We start from the raw sequence: 17,433 nt of genomic DNA, 5'->3' as shown, positions 1-17,433 counted from the left end.
ACAGCTAGATTCCAAGACTTCTATTGGAATCTAGCTGTTTCTAATTCAAGACTAATAAGCTCCTTCCTGTTTGATGAACGATTTTAAGTCATACTATTCTTCATTAAGTAGATTAAAAATCTGCAAAACTGCTAAAATCATCTCACAACAGATAAAACTTATTGTTTTAATTAAAACAATGTTTCTCAGGAAAAATACCTGATGAGCTTGTCAGCAGGTAAGGGGCGTTTACCTTCGGGACAAATTGAGGTTGTCGATTGGTCAGTTACTGACACGCCTTCCGAGTTGATTGACAGGTCACACCATGAGGATCCGATTGAAAAAAAAAAATCCGAGAGCTGCAGCAGCTGGGAGGAGGCGGGGCGGCACAAATGCAGCGCAGAGCTCCAAGTAAAGCAGGAGATAACCAGATATTTTGCTTGTACCCCCACTGCCCTGGGCCCCTTAGAGATCCAGGGCCTCTGGGCAGTTGCCCAGTTGCCCATATGGTTAATCCGGCCATGCTGATTGGGTTAAACTGGGCCAGCAGCTCTAAGAGAGTTTCCCTGGGATTTCAATATCAGTCAAGGAATAGAGTTTAATCTGCCTGCCACATCACGTAGAAAGGCTTTTGAAGCACGGTTTCCGGGTCTGGTGGTCGGATGAATTCTTTGCTAAAATATTTTGTCTTCAATCCAAAGAATCTGACTGGCATGATCTGCTATTAATGGTGAACCCACAAGGCAACGGGAAACTCTGAGTGTAAAGGCCATCTAATCAGATTTTACTTTGAAACGGGTCAATTTCATTTACTGATACTTTTATTTCATAATTTCCTGTAGACCCGAAAGTGCTTTATTTTGAAGGACATGCATGTGCGTAATTTTCTTGCTTCATGTTAAACGAGACAATGGCAAAGGGAGCGAACAAATGTGGTGCAAAGCTAAGCATAAACAAAAGTGCAAAAGATTTAGCACCAGTCGAAAAGGAGAAACAAGGTAAATATTTGCATATGGACATAAGTACAACACATGTTGATGAATATTATTTAAGTACTATTGAAAACAAAAAATGACTTTTTTTATGTGTTTGCCAATTTAGCTCTTACGTTGGGTCAGGACTCAGAAAAAAGTGATAAGTGGGTGACTATACTATGTAATAATGCTTGAGCAGAACTATTTCAGTATTGACATTATGTTTCATTTTAAAATGAGCAGTTACATCTTGCCAGTTTGAGTTTATTTGCCACAATTTATTATAAATAGATGAGCAAATATGGAGAATTCTAGTGTATAACTGTGGTAACGTGTATGTAACTAAAAGATAGGCAATTTCTTGTGCTGGTTGGAAGGTTCAAATCACTGTGGTGAGTCTGGTTAGAACTCCAAAGAAAAGGTGAGTCACACTCCAGTGGATGTTACTTCAATTTGCTCTTTAATCTTCATTTAGAAGCGATTGTGTGGTTTTGCATTTCCACACACACAAATCAAACGAGGTGGCAACAAACTTCGAACAGCAAGTAAAACTGCACAAACTTCGAACTGTAGAACTCAAGGGCAGCTTCGTTCTCTTTTCTGGTCTTTCTGTCTGCATGCTGCACGCAGGTGATTTAGGCTTTGCCTCTTAAAGGGCCAGCACAACAGTTTTTTTCTGGCAGCCTTTTCCACAGCCGCCCCCGTATTCACCTGTGAATACGAACAACAAAAAAGGCTGAGTAAAAAAAAGGGGTGATTAATCGTCCTTAGGCAAGGTACGTAGGATGACAAGTCTCGCCACAGGTCGAATGTAGGCTCTTCCCTTTACAGTCACTTCAGCTGATCTGATCCGGGTGTCTGGTCCAGGAAAAACTTGAGAGACTTTACCCACAGGCCATAGGGCCTGAGGAAGCTGGTTGTCCACAATCATGACCTCATCCCCTACTTGTAGATTGGCGGATTCAGTCTGCCACTTCTGGCGGGCTTGGAGTCCTGGCAGGTAATATTTCAGGAAAGTTTTCCAGAAATGGTCAGTTAGAATTTGACAGTGCCTCCATCTTCTTCGCCCAAGAACCTCTGGGCTGTCTTGGCGACTTGTGGCAGCGAAGCATCCTGCTGTCCCATGAGGAGATAGTTGGGGTAACAGGGTCAGGATCTGCTACTTCAGACGAGATGTAGCCCAAGGGTTTTGAATTGAGAATACCTTCATTTTCAATCAGAATAGTGTGTAACACCTCCTCAATGACAGTCTGGGCTCCAATGATGACTTGAAGAGCAGTCTTTAGTGAGCGGATTTCACACTCCCAACAGCCTCCGAAGTGTGGGGATCCAGGAGGGTTGAAGGCAAACTTGATTTGCTGGCAAGCTAGCTGCTCTTTGAGGTTAGGATGAAGTGCTTGAAATGTTTCCTGCAACTCACGTTCTCCTCCTCTGAAGTTTGTCCCCTGGTCACAGAGAATCTCCTTGGGTTTCCCACACCTGGCTATGAATCGTCTCAGAGCCATTAGAAAGGCATCTGTGTCCATACTGGGAATCAAGTCAAGGTGAACTGCTTTTGTAGTTAGACATTTAAACAACATTCCCCATCTCTTCTTGTTATTGCGTCGGATCTTGATGATGTATGGCCCAAAACAATCCACACCTGTGGAATAGAATGCTGGCTTGAACAGATGCAGTCTGGCTGGAGGGAGGCCCGCCATCTTGGGTGGTTTGGGGTGACCTTTCCACCTCTTGCACTCAACACAGGATCTCTGATGGCGGCGTACTGCTTCATGTCCACGTAACACTCAGTATCTCCTTCTGATCTCAGTAAACACCCTTTCTGGCCCGGAATGCTGGAGCTTACCATCATCCATTACCATCTTCTGCTCAGATCCATCATCTAAGACAGCATATGTCTCAAGGGACTTGTCACCATTCCTCAGAAGCACCTTACTGATCTTCAGTAACACCTTGCAGTTGTAGACTGGACGGTCGACGTACATGACTTTATTGGCAGTGTTAACAAGGCAGCTTTCTGCTGAAGGTGGAGCTGATGCTTGTTCCTCTCCTGTCCTTTCATTCACTTCATGCAGCACTAACAGATGCCTCCTACCACAGGTCTTGCAGGGAGCTTTAAGTGTACACTTTGCAGCTTGGTGATTACATCCGCAACGCCAACACTTATTATTCACTTTAACCCATGTCACCTTTTGTTCTTTGCTCAAGTTCTTAAAATTAGAACAGTTGTTCAGGAAATGCTTGTCATTATCTATCACAATAGGGACAGTAGGCCGTTTCCTTCTCTACTCCCTTTGACTTGTTAGGAGGATGTCCAGGTGCAGATGGTGCTGCTACACTGCTTTATCCTGAAACCTTCTCAGTGCCCAGGAGGATAGTAGCAGTCTTACTTGAGGGTTTGGGAATGCACTTGGTATCAGGCTTCTTGTTAAACAACTCCTCTCTCTTGGGGGGCTTCTTGCTTTCTTCCTGAACTTCTAGCTCATATTCTAGCCAATCAGCAAACTCAACGAGGGTGGGGATGGCCACTCTCAGGGGATGGATAAATCTCTTAAAGCTGGCATTGAGATCATAGGGAAGTTTACTTAAGAGCCTTGAAACATGAGAGCTGCAGATTAACTCAACTTGGCCTCTTTGCCCCAGTTGTCCTAACATGCCTACTAGTGACCGCACATTGAGGGCAAATAGAAGAAAGCTCTTAACATCACCGCTGCGTATATTTGGACCATCCATTAACTCAGCAATCTGTTGCACTGCAAGCTTGTGGGGCTATCCATACATCTTGGTGAGAGCCATCATTGTGTCTGTGTAAGGTTGCCTTGAGTTGCAATAGGAGTCTGCTACAAGTGAAGCTTCTTCACATTGGAGGTGATCTGTGAGGATCTGGTATTTGTATCTTTCAGTGGCATCATGTGGTAATAGGTTCTCTAAGGCAATCTTCATGCGTGCAAACTCCCAGAGGTCTGGTGATATAAGGCGGGGAATGGTGGGTTTTGGCCCCCTATATGTGGTTTCTCTCTGTGGCTCATTGAAGTAGGATGCTTGGAAAAATGAAAGATCTCTACCTGAATAAGAAGGTGTACTTTGCTGGGGTGTGGCTGCATAGTATGGGTTATAAGGCAAACCCCTGGATGGTTGGGAAACTCTGCATTGAGTGAAATCTTGTGGCAGGTTTCCTCGGGAGCTTAGTGTCGGATATTGTAGCTGCTGGTGTGTTGGAGAATCGGTTGGGCATAGGTAATGTCCATAACCACCACTGTATATACTTTGAGGTGGAGGAGGTGGGAATAAAGGCTGGTGGGCTGCTGGCCGGGACTGTAAATCAACATTCAGGCTCTGGAACTGTTCACGGAGCTCAGCATTTTCTTGGCGCATTTCTCTGAGAACAGCACTAAACTCAGAAACTTGGTTGGTCTGCTGTTCCTTGGTGGCTTGTCCCATAAGGTGGTTAAGCTCCTGTTCTTGCTCCTCATCATCCCTCAAGTTCATCATGTCGAAGCTCTGACTGATTGGTGGTGATGGAGATCTGGTGGTCGGACGCTCCGATGCTTCTTGCTCCACTGATACTCTCCCAGCAGCTGTAACTGCTGTCCGAAATTTACTCTGAGCCCTAGGTCCACTTAACTCATAATCTGACAGGTAGAAAGGCACTGAGATTTACCGTTTGGGTCGAGAGTCCATTGCTGCCGACTCTGGATTTTGCAATCTGCTTCTTCAGATTGAAGGACCAATTAAAGATAGGTAATTTCTTGAGCTAGTTGGAAGGTTCAGATCACTGTGGTGAGTCCGGTTAGAACTAAAAAAAAAAGGTGAGTCACACTTCAGTGGATGTTACTTGAATTTGCTCTTTAATCTTCATTTAGAAGCAATTGCGTGGTTTTGCATTTCCACGCACACAAATCAAACGAGGTGGCAACAAACTTCGAACAGCAAGTAAAACTGCACAAACTTCAAACTGTAGAACTCAAGTGCAGCTTTGTTCTCTTTTCTGGTCTTTCTGTTTGCATGCTACACGCAGGTGATTTAGGCTCTGCCTCTTAAAGGGCCAGCACAACAGTTTTTTTAGGCAGCCTTTTCCACAGTAACATTTTAAGCATGGAAATAAAAGGCTACCGACTGTGAAGTTGAAGAGGCAGCCACCACAAGCTCCCAGCTGGATGAAGAAAGGGGCCAACCAAGGCTGGGTGTACCTGGGGCTCAGAAAAGAAAGAAAAAGACAAAAGCTGACAGGTTTGAGAAATTAGTTGAGAGCTACCTGGATGACCAGAGAAAAAGGGATGAGGATGAACGCAAAAGAATGAAGCATGAGTCTGCATCTTTCGAGAACTTCTTAAAAATGCAGCAGCAAGCCGAAGAAAGACATTTTCAGTTAATACAAGAGCAGCAGAGGGCCAACAGCCAGATGGTCTTTCAGATGATGTCTACTTTTCTTTATGCTGCAATGCCCCAAACTGTGACACCACCTACTATACAGCAGTGGATGCCTCCTACTCCAGTCAGGCCCCCATTGTGGCCCACTGCATCCTCTCACTAGCCCCCCGTACAAACTCACCACCAGCACAATATACCAACTACCCACCACACTACATCCTCTCACCAGCCCTCTGCACATACTCACCACCAGCATAATATACCAACCCACCACACTGCACCTGCACCAGCCCAAACCCCACAGGAGCAATACATGGCAGACACATCTCAGCATTCAACATCTTATGTTATCAGTGAAGTCAACAAATATATCTTTGATCTGTAGTTAGTAAACGTGAAAATATCACAGTGAAGTATTTTGAATCTTTTTTCTTGTTTTATCTGTATAAACAGTTTGAACAACTCTAAAAAAGTTCAATCTGGTCCTCTAGACATTCAAAAAAAACAAAAAACAAAACAAAGCAAAAAAATGCAGATACGTTTCGTCTTTCATCCGAAAGACTTCCTCAGTCTGAGGTGCTGTATTCAGCTCAGTCTCAGGTTGTTTTCACACCTGATAGTCCGGTAGACTCGGTTCGGTTCGGGACAAATATTCATGACCTTTTGTTACATTTGAGCAGGTGCGTTTGCATTCACACTGCACTGTGCAGTCGAGCCAACCTGTTGAACCAACCTATTTCCCCGCTCGCCTGAGGGGGCGCTGCACCAAGAACTACTGAAAGAAACGACACAAAAACCTCTGAAGACACTTCTTCTTCTTCTTCTGGAAATAACAAAAATGGAGTGGCATCAAGTTTTAGCAGTTTTAGGAGTTATATTTTGTCATTTTTGCTGCTGTGACCGAGTGCACCGTGAGACCGCGTGGGATCTGGAGGTTGTTGCCGCTGGGCCTTGGCTGGGCCTCTCTAGGCCTCGGCTAACAACATAAGCCTCCGAACCTCGTGGCTAGATCCTGTGCTTCTGAGAGTTGAGACCAATAATCCAGAAGTATCGTGAGTAATGCCGAGCAAACACAGAGATAAGAGACAAGTGTCGGAAAATAATTCAAAAGATATGGAGGAAGTTAAAAAATCTTTGAACTTTATGAGTGTTGAACTGAATAAATTGAGTGCTGAACTGACTAGATTATCATCTAAGTGGGAACTTGTGTTTGAAGAAGTGAAGCATTTGAAAGAATTGATGAGTAATAATGACAAAAAAAATAGCTGAACTGGAACAAAAAGTAGATGACATGGAACAATACACAAAAATAGACAACTTGGTGATCACTGGACTGGAAGTTAGGAACCGGACATGTGCAAGAGTTGCTGCAGGAACTAACACAACAGAAGGTGCACCACAGGAAGAACTACAGACTCTGGAGGAGCAAGTAGTGAATTTTTTACAAAACAAAGACATTGACATCGAACATGAGGACATTTCAATCTGTCACACCCTGCCCAACAAATCTGATACAGCCAAACCATCCATAGTCATCAAGTTCATTAGCAGGAAATCAAGAAACAATGTAATAATGCAAGCAAAAAAACTGAAGGGAACAAATGTTTACATAACCGAACATCTAACTAAAAAAAAAAAGGAAATATTGCACGTGAAGCAAGGTGGTTGAAAAAACAGAAAAAATAGCATCAACTTGGACAAGAAATGGAAACATTTGGATCAGACTAGAGGAAGGATCTCAGGCTAAAATAATAAAAGACCTGAAGGATCTGGAAAAACTAAAATGAGCTCAGGAGAGGACAGATGATAAATCATTAACATAACTTCACTAACAAGAAATTAACAAAATATAAAGATGAACAAATACATTAAAACATGGCAACATACGAAGACTTAGAGTTTAAAATATACAATGTTGAAGATGTGATTGATACAAATTTTTCCTGCAATAAAAGACTGTGAATATTACAATGAAGAACAGTTTAATGACATCAATATAACAAATGGAGGTCTCTCTATTATTCACTTTAACAGTAGAAGTTTAAATGCAAATATATCCAAAATAACAGATTATTTGAAACAGCTAAACAGAACCTTTACAATAATAGCACTGTCAGAGACGTGGCTCAACGATGAAAACACAACTAATGTTCACATGGAAGGTATGAATTATATCATGTGAACAGAAGCAACAAAAGAGGTGGTGGAGTGGCTCTATTTGTTAAAAATGAAATAAAATGTAAGTTAATTAATGAAATGTCAATAATTGTTGATAATATCATGGAAATAATAATAGAAATAATAAACAAGAATGATAAAACATATTGATAAGTTGTGTATATCTATCTCCAGGATCAAATATAGAAATATTCACCGATAAAATCGTACAACTATTGGACAAGACTTTTAATAAAAGCATTTTTTTGTGTGGAGACTTTAATATTGACCTGGGAAATAAAACAGATTCAAATAACATCAGTACATTTACAAATTCATTGTATAGTTTAAATCTTTATCCGTTAATATCAAAACCAACAAGAATTACAACTCATAGTGCTACAATAATCGATAATATTTTCACAAATGTAACAAATGGGGATGTGATGGGAGGTATTTTAACGAGTGATTTGAGTGATCATTTACCAGTTTTCATGATTTATAAAAATGATCAAAGCATTACAAAACAAATTACAATTAAAGAAAAAACAATAAACACATAAAAAAAAAGCAATGGACAAATTAAAAGATGATTTACATAAACAAAGCTGGAAAGACGTGTATGTTGATGATGTGAACAGATCATATGATGAGTTTATGAATATTTTAGGAGCTCTGTATGAAAAGAATTGTGTGCAAAATAATTATACAAAGAGAAATGTTGTTGATCAACCATGGATGATGAAAGGGTTGAGAAATGAATCAGAATCAGAATAAACTTTATTGGCATTGCACCGAGATACAACGCAAATATGTACGTACAGTCATCCGAAGATGGGCGGAGTGCACGAAGCTGCAGCTATAAAAAATTAGCGCAGTCTTCTTATTCTTATTCAGAATAATATTTTGCTTAGATGAGAAAAGGAAAGAAAACATGAGGAGAGACGGTATAAAAAAAGATCTCTCACTCCGTGTCCTAGACGGGGCATAATTTGAGGCATCAAAAAAACCTACCACAGCAAAGCAACATAAACAGACGTTATACATGAACATATAGGCGGTGAAAACGTTGAATTTTTACGGGAAAGTCATAGCATAGTCCAGAGCCCCCCCTCAGCCATTGTCCAGATAAGAGGCGACGTTCATCTTCAGCTCAGTTGAGGTTCTGTTACATGTCCACGGCCTTGGGGAAGGGAGGGGTGAGGAAACAGTCAAAGCATCTTTGTTGTTTTAAAACATTCCAGGAGGAGTTGAGATAAGTCCGGCATCAAGGCCACAGTTTGGGTCAGACAGAACTCGTAATTGTTGTTTCTGCCTTTAAAGTCTTGCTGTACATATTCTCTGATGGAAACTCCAAAACAGCCGAATTGATCCTTTACTCCAAAAGTTGAGCTCACAGCTTCTCCAGATTATTCCATCATTCATGAGTACTGCCAGGAAGATCACAGTCCTGAAAACAGCTGCTCCAATTCCCTGTCACAGCTCCACATTCAGTCCGTTGCACTGTCGAGCTTGAACACCTCCACACAAATTTGTAGACAACCAGATTCTACCAACCCCAACGGCAACATAACCAGTTGTCATCATGAATCCAATTTGTTCCTTAGAGGTAGAGGGTCCTCCTTACCCTGACTCCTGTCGGGAGAAGTTGATCGATTTTGTTGAGAGACCAGCTGATCCTTCCAATTAAGAGGTATGTAGGAAAAAAAGAGGCTTTTTAAGGGTTCACAGGACAAAGAGCGCAGCAGGGAAGCAGGTGTGTGTGTGTGGGGGAACACGTCTGGTTTCACCGTAGAATAGCAAGGAAAAAAAAATGGATGTTTAATGGGTGGACATGGATATGATGTTTGTAAAGGACATAATGAGTTATGTTATCGAGCCGTTTACATATATTTGTAATTTATCATTTTCAAAAGGAATATTTCCAGACAATATGAAAGTAGCTAAGGTAGTTCCTCTCTTTAAAAATGGTGATAAGTGTGTTCAATAATTATAGACCAATATCCTTATTACCACAGTTCTCAAAATTCTAGAAAAACTGTTTGTGACCAGATTAGATAAATTTATTACTAAACAAAACATTCTAAGTAGCAGTCAGTATGGGCTTAGAGTAAAAAACTCTACATCAATGGCTCTCATGGAATTAATAGAACAAATAACTACTGCTGTCGATCAAAAACAGTATTGTGTTAGTATTTTTGTTGATTTAAAAAAAGCATTTGATACTATTGACCACACTATTCTCCTTGAAAAATTAAATAAATATGGTCTAAGAGGACCAGCATTACACTGGGTATCTAGCTATATTTGAAAGATAGGAAACAGTTTGTACAAATAAATGGTGTAAGATCTGACCTGTGCAATATCACTTGTGGAGTTCCTCAAGGCTCTGTACTTGGACGAAAGTTATTTATTTTATATGTGAATGACTTAGTGAATGTATCAGGACTCCTCAAATGTGTCCTTTTTGCAGATGACACCACATTTTTTTGTTTGGGTAAAGATGTAAAACGGATGTTGGAATTGATGAAGACAGAATTTGATAAAATACAAACTTGGTTTAAACTTAATAAATTATCATTAAATTTAGATAAAACTAAATACATGATATTTAGTAACAAAAGATAACTGTTGATGATCCATTTAAAATTGAGGGTGTTGAGATTTGTAGAGTTAATGAGATGAAATTTTTGGGTGTAATCATTGATGAACAGCTAACATGGAAAAATCACATAAATTCTGTAAGAACAAAAATATCTAAATCTATTGCAGTACTATACAAAGTCAGGGAATTATTAAATGATAAAGCTCTGTACATGTTGTATAACACAATCATTGTTCCACATTTAATCTATTGCATTGATGTTTGGGGGAAAGCGTGTAAAACATTTACAAAACCTATTTTTATTTTACAGAAAAGAGCTGTAAGAATTATCACCAGAAAGCATTACAGTCACCCATCAAGCACATTATTTTATCAACTGAAGTTATTGAAGTTCCATGATTTGGTAGATTACAGTATTATATCAGTTATGTATAGGGCTCAAAATAACACATTACCATTAAATATCCAAAGAAATTTTGTTAAAAGACAAAGTTGTTATAATCTTAAGGGGATAGAAATATTTGTCAAACCAAAATTCAGAACTAGTCTGAAGGGAAGGTCTACCTCAATCCAAGGAGTTGGATTGTGGAATGGTCTAGAGAGTGATGTAAAAAATGTCAAGTCAATGTGTACATTTAAGAAAAATATCAAAGCTGAATTGTTAAAAAAAAAAAAGAAGTAGCTTATTGTGTGTTTTGTATTAGAATTAGAAAAATTAAAAAGAGTTATTCATTTTGTTCTGTTACTTGAAAATTATTATGATTTAAATAATTGTTTGAAAAAAGGGGCAGGTATAATAAGATTTTTTCTTCTTTCTGCTGCCTTTCATTTTAAATCTTTTGTATCTTTCTTTATATTGTTATGGAATTGTTTTGTATTTTTTAAAATGAATAAACTTTATACCATACCATACCATTTTTCAAAAATGGACTCAGCATGAGCAGAAGAATGAGGCAGAAGACCATGGAGAATGTCATTTTTCACGCAAGGCAGCTGACGGCTCCATATAAGGTAACAGAAATGTGTGTTTGTTTGTCCTGCGCTGTACTCCACTTCTTGCTTGTGGAGCGGGGCCCGGTCTGTTTACATTCACACTGTACTCGAACCGTGCTGGAGTTCTCTTCTACCGGACCGAGACCTAGGTTTTAGCCCGGGCCAGAGTTCGCCTTTTTGTTCTGTGACAGAGTTTGATGATGCGTTCACACCTCCCCAAACGAACCAGACTTTCTAGGAAAACGAGCTAGAGTTCGATTAAATCGGACTAAACAGGGCTGGTGTGAATGCACCCTCAGGCCCGTTTACACGGCACATATTTTGAGTTCATCCACAGCTTTCTGTCTGTGGTTCTGCTGATCATTTACACAACACCAGTGGCCCCCCCCCTCTTTGAATCCGGAGGTTTCTGAACCCACCTTCCAGAGTGGAGGTTTTCGCTGACCTCCCGCCAATAATGTAAACATCTCCCGCTGAGGCTTTGTGTTAAACCACATGCGCACACGCACGCGCAGACGCTATATTTCTATCAACATGGCGGTGGACACTCTGCTTTCTGAACTACGACTGATGGAATATATTTATAAACTCGTAGTTAATCTAGTTCAGATTCCAGATTTCTGTGACCGACATCTGTGTTGGAAGAGACACAGTCTGATCCAGTTCTAATGTTTCTGTTTATAGAACGAGGCACGCGCACACGTCGCGCTGCACTATAACATCTAAATGTGCTAAATAATAAGTTTAATAATAATAAACGGTATTTATCTTAAGTTTGAGATATATAATGAAGCTCTCTGAGCTAAATGAAGCTATCTGGACATTACGTAATTCAAATTATGTGATTAAATGATGCTAAACATATTGCGTGTTTTTAAAGTTGAAAATGAAGACATCAGGTTTAATTTTTATTTTATTTATTTATTCATCACCACAAACTGTATGTCACACAAACACTGATAATTAAACTGAACATTGAATGGATTGAATAAAAGAACGGAGGGGAATTTTAAATAAATAGTTCATCCATCATCTCTCTCTTCGACGTCCTGCTGCCGAGCTTCGTCCAGAACCGGTCCGCCTGGTGGAGACAGCTCCTTCTTCTTTCAGGAAAAAATAAAAACTCAGTTGGTTGTTTTGTAACTGAAGTAAACACAAGCTAACATTATTAAGAACATTTGATTTACCTGCTGTAAATCAGCTACTGATGATAACGGAGTAAAGTCCGACATTGTCGACTCGGTTCTGGTCCACTCAGCGACCGGTGTGGAGCTGTTAGATGAAGCGGTCCGGCTTGGCGTCAAATCTGTCGACTCTTTTATCCACAATCCAGCCAGAATCCAGCCAGAATCCAGCTTCAACTTGTTGTTAAGATGTTGTTAGCAGAGCTCTTTAGCTGACAGGAAACAGCGTGCCGAGGCAGCAGCATGCGCATTAGGTAAAGGTACAAAATTCACACCGCCATCTAATGACCCTGCATGGTAACTACAGAGGATTCGGGAGGGCAGGGGGAATCTTGCGGATGCATGTAAACCCAAAATACGACCGTGTCAGCGTGGATCTTTTCCTCTAATTAACATACGAAAAAAACTACATTTCCCCCCATCGTGTCCGTGTAAATAGGGCCTTAAATAGCACCTTCTCAGAGTGGATCAACCAGTTTGCTGCTGACAACCCAAACCAGCTGCTCACATGGTCAAGAAGGACCATCAGCCTAACAATGGATCATTAGCACCTGATGGCTGTTTACTATTCACAGGGGGTTGAGTGATACTAGCAATAACAGCATTGTAAGAGGGGGACAGTTGAACCCAGAGGCTCCACCCCTGTTTAATGATGGACAATTTCTTTTCACCAGGTTCTTTTCTTTGAAAAGAAATTCTGAACCATCTGAACCAAACAGTCCAAAAAAGGCAGTTGTTGACTGTTTGGATGTTGCAGACTGTTTGGTTCAGATGGAAAGAGAGGACAGCCTCAACACTGAAGTGTACAGAAAACCAACCCACACAGACCAGTATCTTCTGTTTGACTCTCACCATCCACTGGAACACAAACTGTCTGTCATCAGAACTTTACAGCATTGGGCCGAACGCATCCCCACAAAGACAGAAGGGAAGGAAAAGGAACAGAAACACATCCAAGATGAAAACAACAGAAAAAGGAGAACAACAGACGGAAAATTATTGTCATCCCTTATGTTGCTGGAGTATCAGAGAAATTCAGAAGGATTTTCAACAAACACAAGATCCCAGTACATTTCAAACTCAGCAGGACTCTCAGACAGAGGCTGGTCCACCCTAAGGACAAGACACCCATACACAAACAGAGTGGTGTAGTGTATGCGGTCCAGTGCAGCGAGGACTGTCCAGACCTCTACATTGGAGAAACTAAACAGCCTCTTCACAGACGCATGACTCAACACAGGAGAGCCACCTCCTCTGGACAATATTCAGCTGTTCACCTCCACCTCACAGATAAGGGACACTCTTTTGAGGACCATAATGTGCACATTTTGGACCGAGAACACAGATGGTTTGAGAGGGGGGTGAAGGAAGCAATTTATGTAAAAAGAGAAAAGCCGTCTCTTAACAGAGGAGGAGGCCTCAGATTTCCATTTTCAAAAACATATAATGCAACTTTAAGACTGATACCCAGCCAGTTTTCACACTTGATGGGAACAGAGGGGCCTAGTCTGTGAATTAGAGTAACAAAGACTTTTGGGGGACCCCTACTGTTAAGGGGTGATGTTCAAAGTGTGTGAAAAAAGTAGCGGTGTATAGTCTGGATATTATGGTAAGTCTCATTCAATTAAAGGCATAGTTTTTCATCAAGGAATGCGTGTCATTTGCTGCCTTTCTTGTCAGAGTCTTATACTGAGATAATCTGATTATATTGTGTTGAGAAATGACATAATCTGATTATATTGTGTTGAGAAATGACAGAGTTGTAGTCATTTGGTCACCTGAGATGTTGTTATACAGATCTTTGTCCTCAGACTGGTCCAAATGTCTCAGAATAGTTCAGGTGTCTTGATGATTATTCTTCATTAGAATAATTTGGACCATTTTAACACGAAAACACATAGTTTTTTGTGTTAGTTGCAAAAAAGAACAGAAATACTATCCATCCATCCATTATATCCATCCATCCATCCATTATCTTTACCCGCTTATTCCATTTTTGGGTCACGGGGGTCGCCGGTGCCCATGTCCAGCAATCACTGTGCGAGGGGCGGGGTACACCCTGGACGGGTCGCAAGTCCATCACAGAGCCAACAGAAATACTAATACTTATCATTTTTAAAACAGTTCCTCATTGTGTTGCAGTGTTTGCGCTTCATCCTCTTAAAGACACAAACGCATGTTCACATAAACACATCATCCCAGTCTGCTGATTTCAGACTGAAAGAGAATATTAACCTTCCTGTCCTCACACACAAACATAGGCATGACTCTTACAGTGTGGAACAATCCCTCACACACATACAGAGCATCCTCACAGACATACACATTTTCTAAAAATAATAAAATAAACAATAATAATAATAAACAAAGAGATACTAACCTTTGTATAATCGCTTTTCGACAAAGCAAACACAGAGTCTGTCTGTCTGACAAAGCTCCCTTCATTTTTACTAAATGGCCTAATTGTCTGAGAGCAATGCACACTAGGACATTCTGCTAAACACAAACAGGCAGGCAAATGTAGCCTTTATTTACATCACACACACACACACGCACGCACGCACGCACGCACGCACACACACACACACACACACACACACAACTAATGGTGTGTAAACCAAACAAGTTGATGGGTTTAAACAGTTTGTGATAATATTCCCCTCTCTTACATTAATACTAAAAGGCTTTACTTTACTATAATTTTACTATAATATTAAATGCCCATGCAAATGCCCATGAGCATGCATCAGGATAATATTAAATGATTTTATTAAAGAGCAGGTCAGTTGATTATGTACGTCAGTAAATAAAAAGTCTCAGTTCCTACATATAACTCCAAGTTCAGAGCAAGCTTAGGGAAAAACTGTTTATTAAGGTCCCGATGCAAATGTTTAAAGCACCATTTTTTGTCTGTTATTTTGTTTCCATTACTATTTATGATTTGATACTTCTTCCACAGTATCAAAACGTCAAACTCATTTAGGAAAAAAATATAACTTTTGGTAACAACACATCAGATAACAATGACAAAAAGCTGCAACGTTTACTACGCAATAGAATTTGTCCATAACAACTGAAATAAAAACCCTTGCCTGAAAGCGATGACGTCTAGATGGGAACATATGTTGTTCTAGAACCTGAACATAGTTCTCTGAATTAATGGTGCCTTTCCAGACATGCAAACTGCCCATGCCACAAGCACTCATGCAACCCCATACCATCAGTGATGCAGGCTTCTGAACGGAGCGTTGATAACAACTTGGGCTATCCTTGTCCTCTCTGGTCCGGATGACATGGCGTCCCAGTGTTCCATAAAGAACTTCAAATCGTGACTCATCTGACCACAGAACAGTCTTCCATTTTGCCACACTCCATTTTAAATGACCCCTGGCCCAGTGCAAACATCTGAGCTTGTGGAGCTTGCTTAGAAATGGCTTCCTCTTTGCACTGTAGAGTTTCAGCTGGCAACGGCGGATGGCACGGTGGATTGTGTTCACTGACAATGCTTTCTGGAAGTATTCCTGAGCCCATTCTGTTATTTCCTTGACAGTGGGATTCCTATTTGAGGTGCAGTGACGTTTAAGGGCCCGGAGATCACGAGCATCCAGTAGAGTTTTACGGCCTTGACCCTTACGCACAGCGATTGTTCCAGATTCTCTGAATCTTTTGATGATGTTGTGCACGGTTGATGATGATAACTTAAAAGTCTTTGCTATTTTATGCTGGGTAACACCATTCTGGTATTGTTGCACTATCTTTCTGCGCAACAATGGTGGAATTGGTGATCCTCTTACTATCTTGGCTTCTGAGAGACACTGACACTCTGAGAAGCTCTTTTTATATCCAATCATGTTGTCAATTGACCTAATTAGTGTTAATTGGTCTTCCAGCTGTTCGTTATATGCTCACTTTCCTTTTTCCAGCCACTTATTGCTCCTTGTCTGAACTTTTTTGGGATTTGTTGACACTGTGAAATTTTGAATCAACATATTTTTCCTTTAAATTGTTACATTTAGGGCAGCACGGTGGCACAACTGGTAGAGCTGCTGCTTCTCAGCGAGCAGGTCCTTGGTTCAAACACCGGTCCATGGGCCTTTCTGGGTGGAGTTTGCATGTTCTCTCCGTGCATGCGTGGGTTTTCTCCGGGTACTCCGGTTTCCTCCCACAGACCAAAAACATGCATGTAATGCCCCTTTTCCATTAGTACCAGTACGGGCCGACTGGACCCTACTTGGCCCGGTTCTGAGGCTTTTCCATTAGTACCGGTACTTAGCACCTGTTGCTATATTCAGTACCCTTGGCTCTGTGGTTCTAACCCGAACGAAGAGGTACTAAAACGTGACGTCAGAACACTGTCGGTCACTGATTGGTCGGGGGCGGAGTCGGGGGCGGAGTCGCTGGATCCTTCTGAAACTTTTCAAAAAAATAATCCGCCATTTGCATTTTCTCGGACTGGAGCAGCGGCTGGACTTATTTTAAAGATTTTAAAAACAATACTGACAACATCTTGGTCTAACGCTGATGTGCTGGCATTTTTAGTGCTTGGTGGCCGACAACATAATTCAGAGCAAGCTGGATGGAGCTCTGCTGGTGTACCCGGAGCCTTGGAGCGCCAGGCCGGGCAGGACGTTATCTCCCCAGCTCCAAGTTCAGCTGGTCACCGCGGAAGATCCTTCGATGTGCCGACTCGGAGGCTCGGGTTCCAGATACCAGCCTTGTGTGCTCAGAGCTCTGCTGGTCACTGCAAAGCTGGAGATGTGGACTCGCAGATGGCCGTTGCGAGACCCCGGCCGCGCGTAATCATGAAGGCTGAATCCCGATCCCGCCCGGCAGCCAGGCGGACTGGACAGTCTGGGACGGACGGTTGAAGAGATTTTTAAATAAAATAATATTTTGTTTTTATACAAAAAATGTTTTAAATAAATTGCTGAAGCGATTTAAAAATTATTATTATTTTTTTACACGTAAAATGTTTTTTAAAATCACTTCCACCGTTCGTCGCAGACCCGTCTCTGTCCGCCTGTCTGCGCGTGTCGGGCCTTCATGATTACGCGAGGCTGGGGTCTTGGAACGGCCTCTGCGAGTCACCAGCTGAGATGGAGCTGGGAAGATGAGCCTGCCCGTCCTGTCTCCGGAGGAGAGGATCATGTGAGACCAGCAGAGCTGGTCA

Source organism: Nematolebias whitei, chromosome 4 (genome assembly GCF_014905685.2).
Source record: "Nematolebias whitei isolate Nwh7 chromosome 4, NemWhi1, whole genome shotgun sequence".
Lineage (NCBI taxonomy): Eukaryota > Metazoa > Chordata > Actinopteri > Cyprinodontiformes > Rivulidae > Nematolebias > Nematolebias whitei.
The sequence above is the reverse complement of the archived record's forward strand: the minus strand, read 5'-3'. Positions refer to the sequence as shown.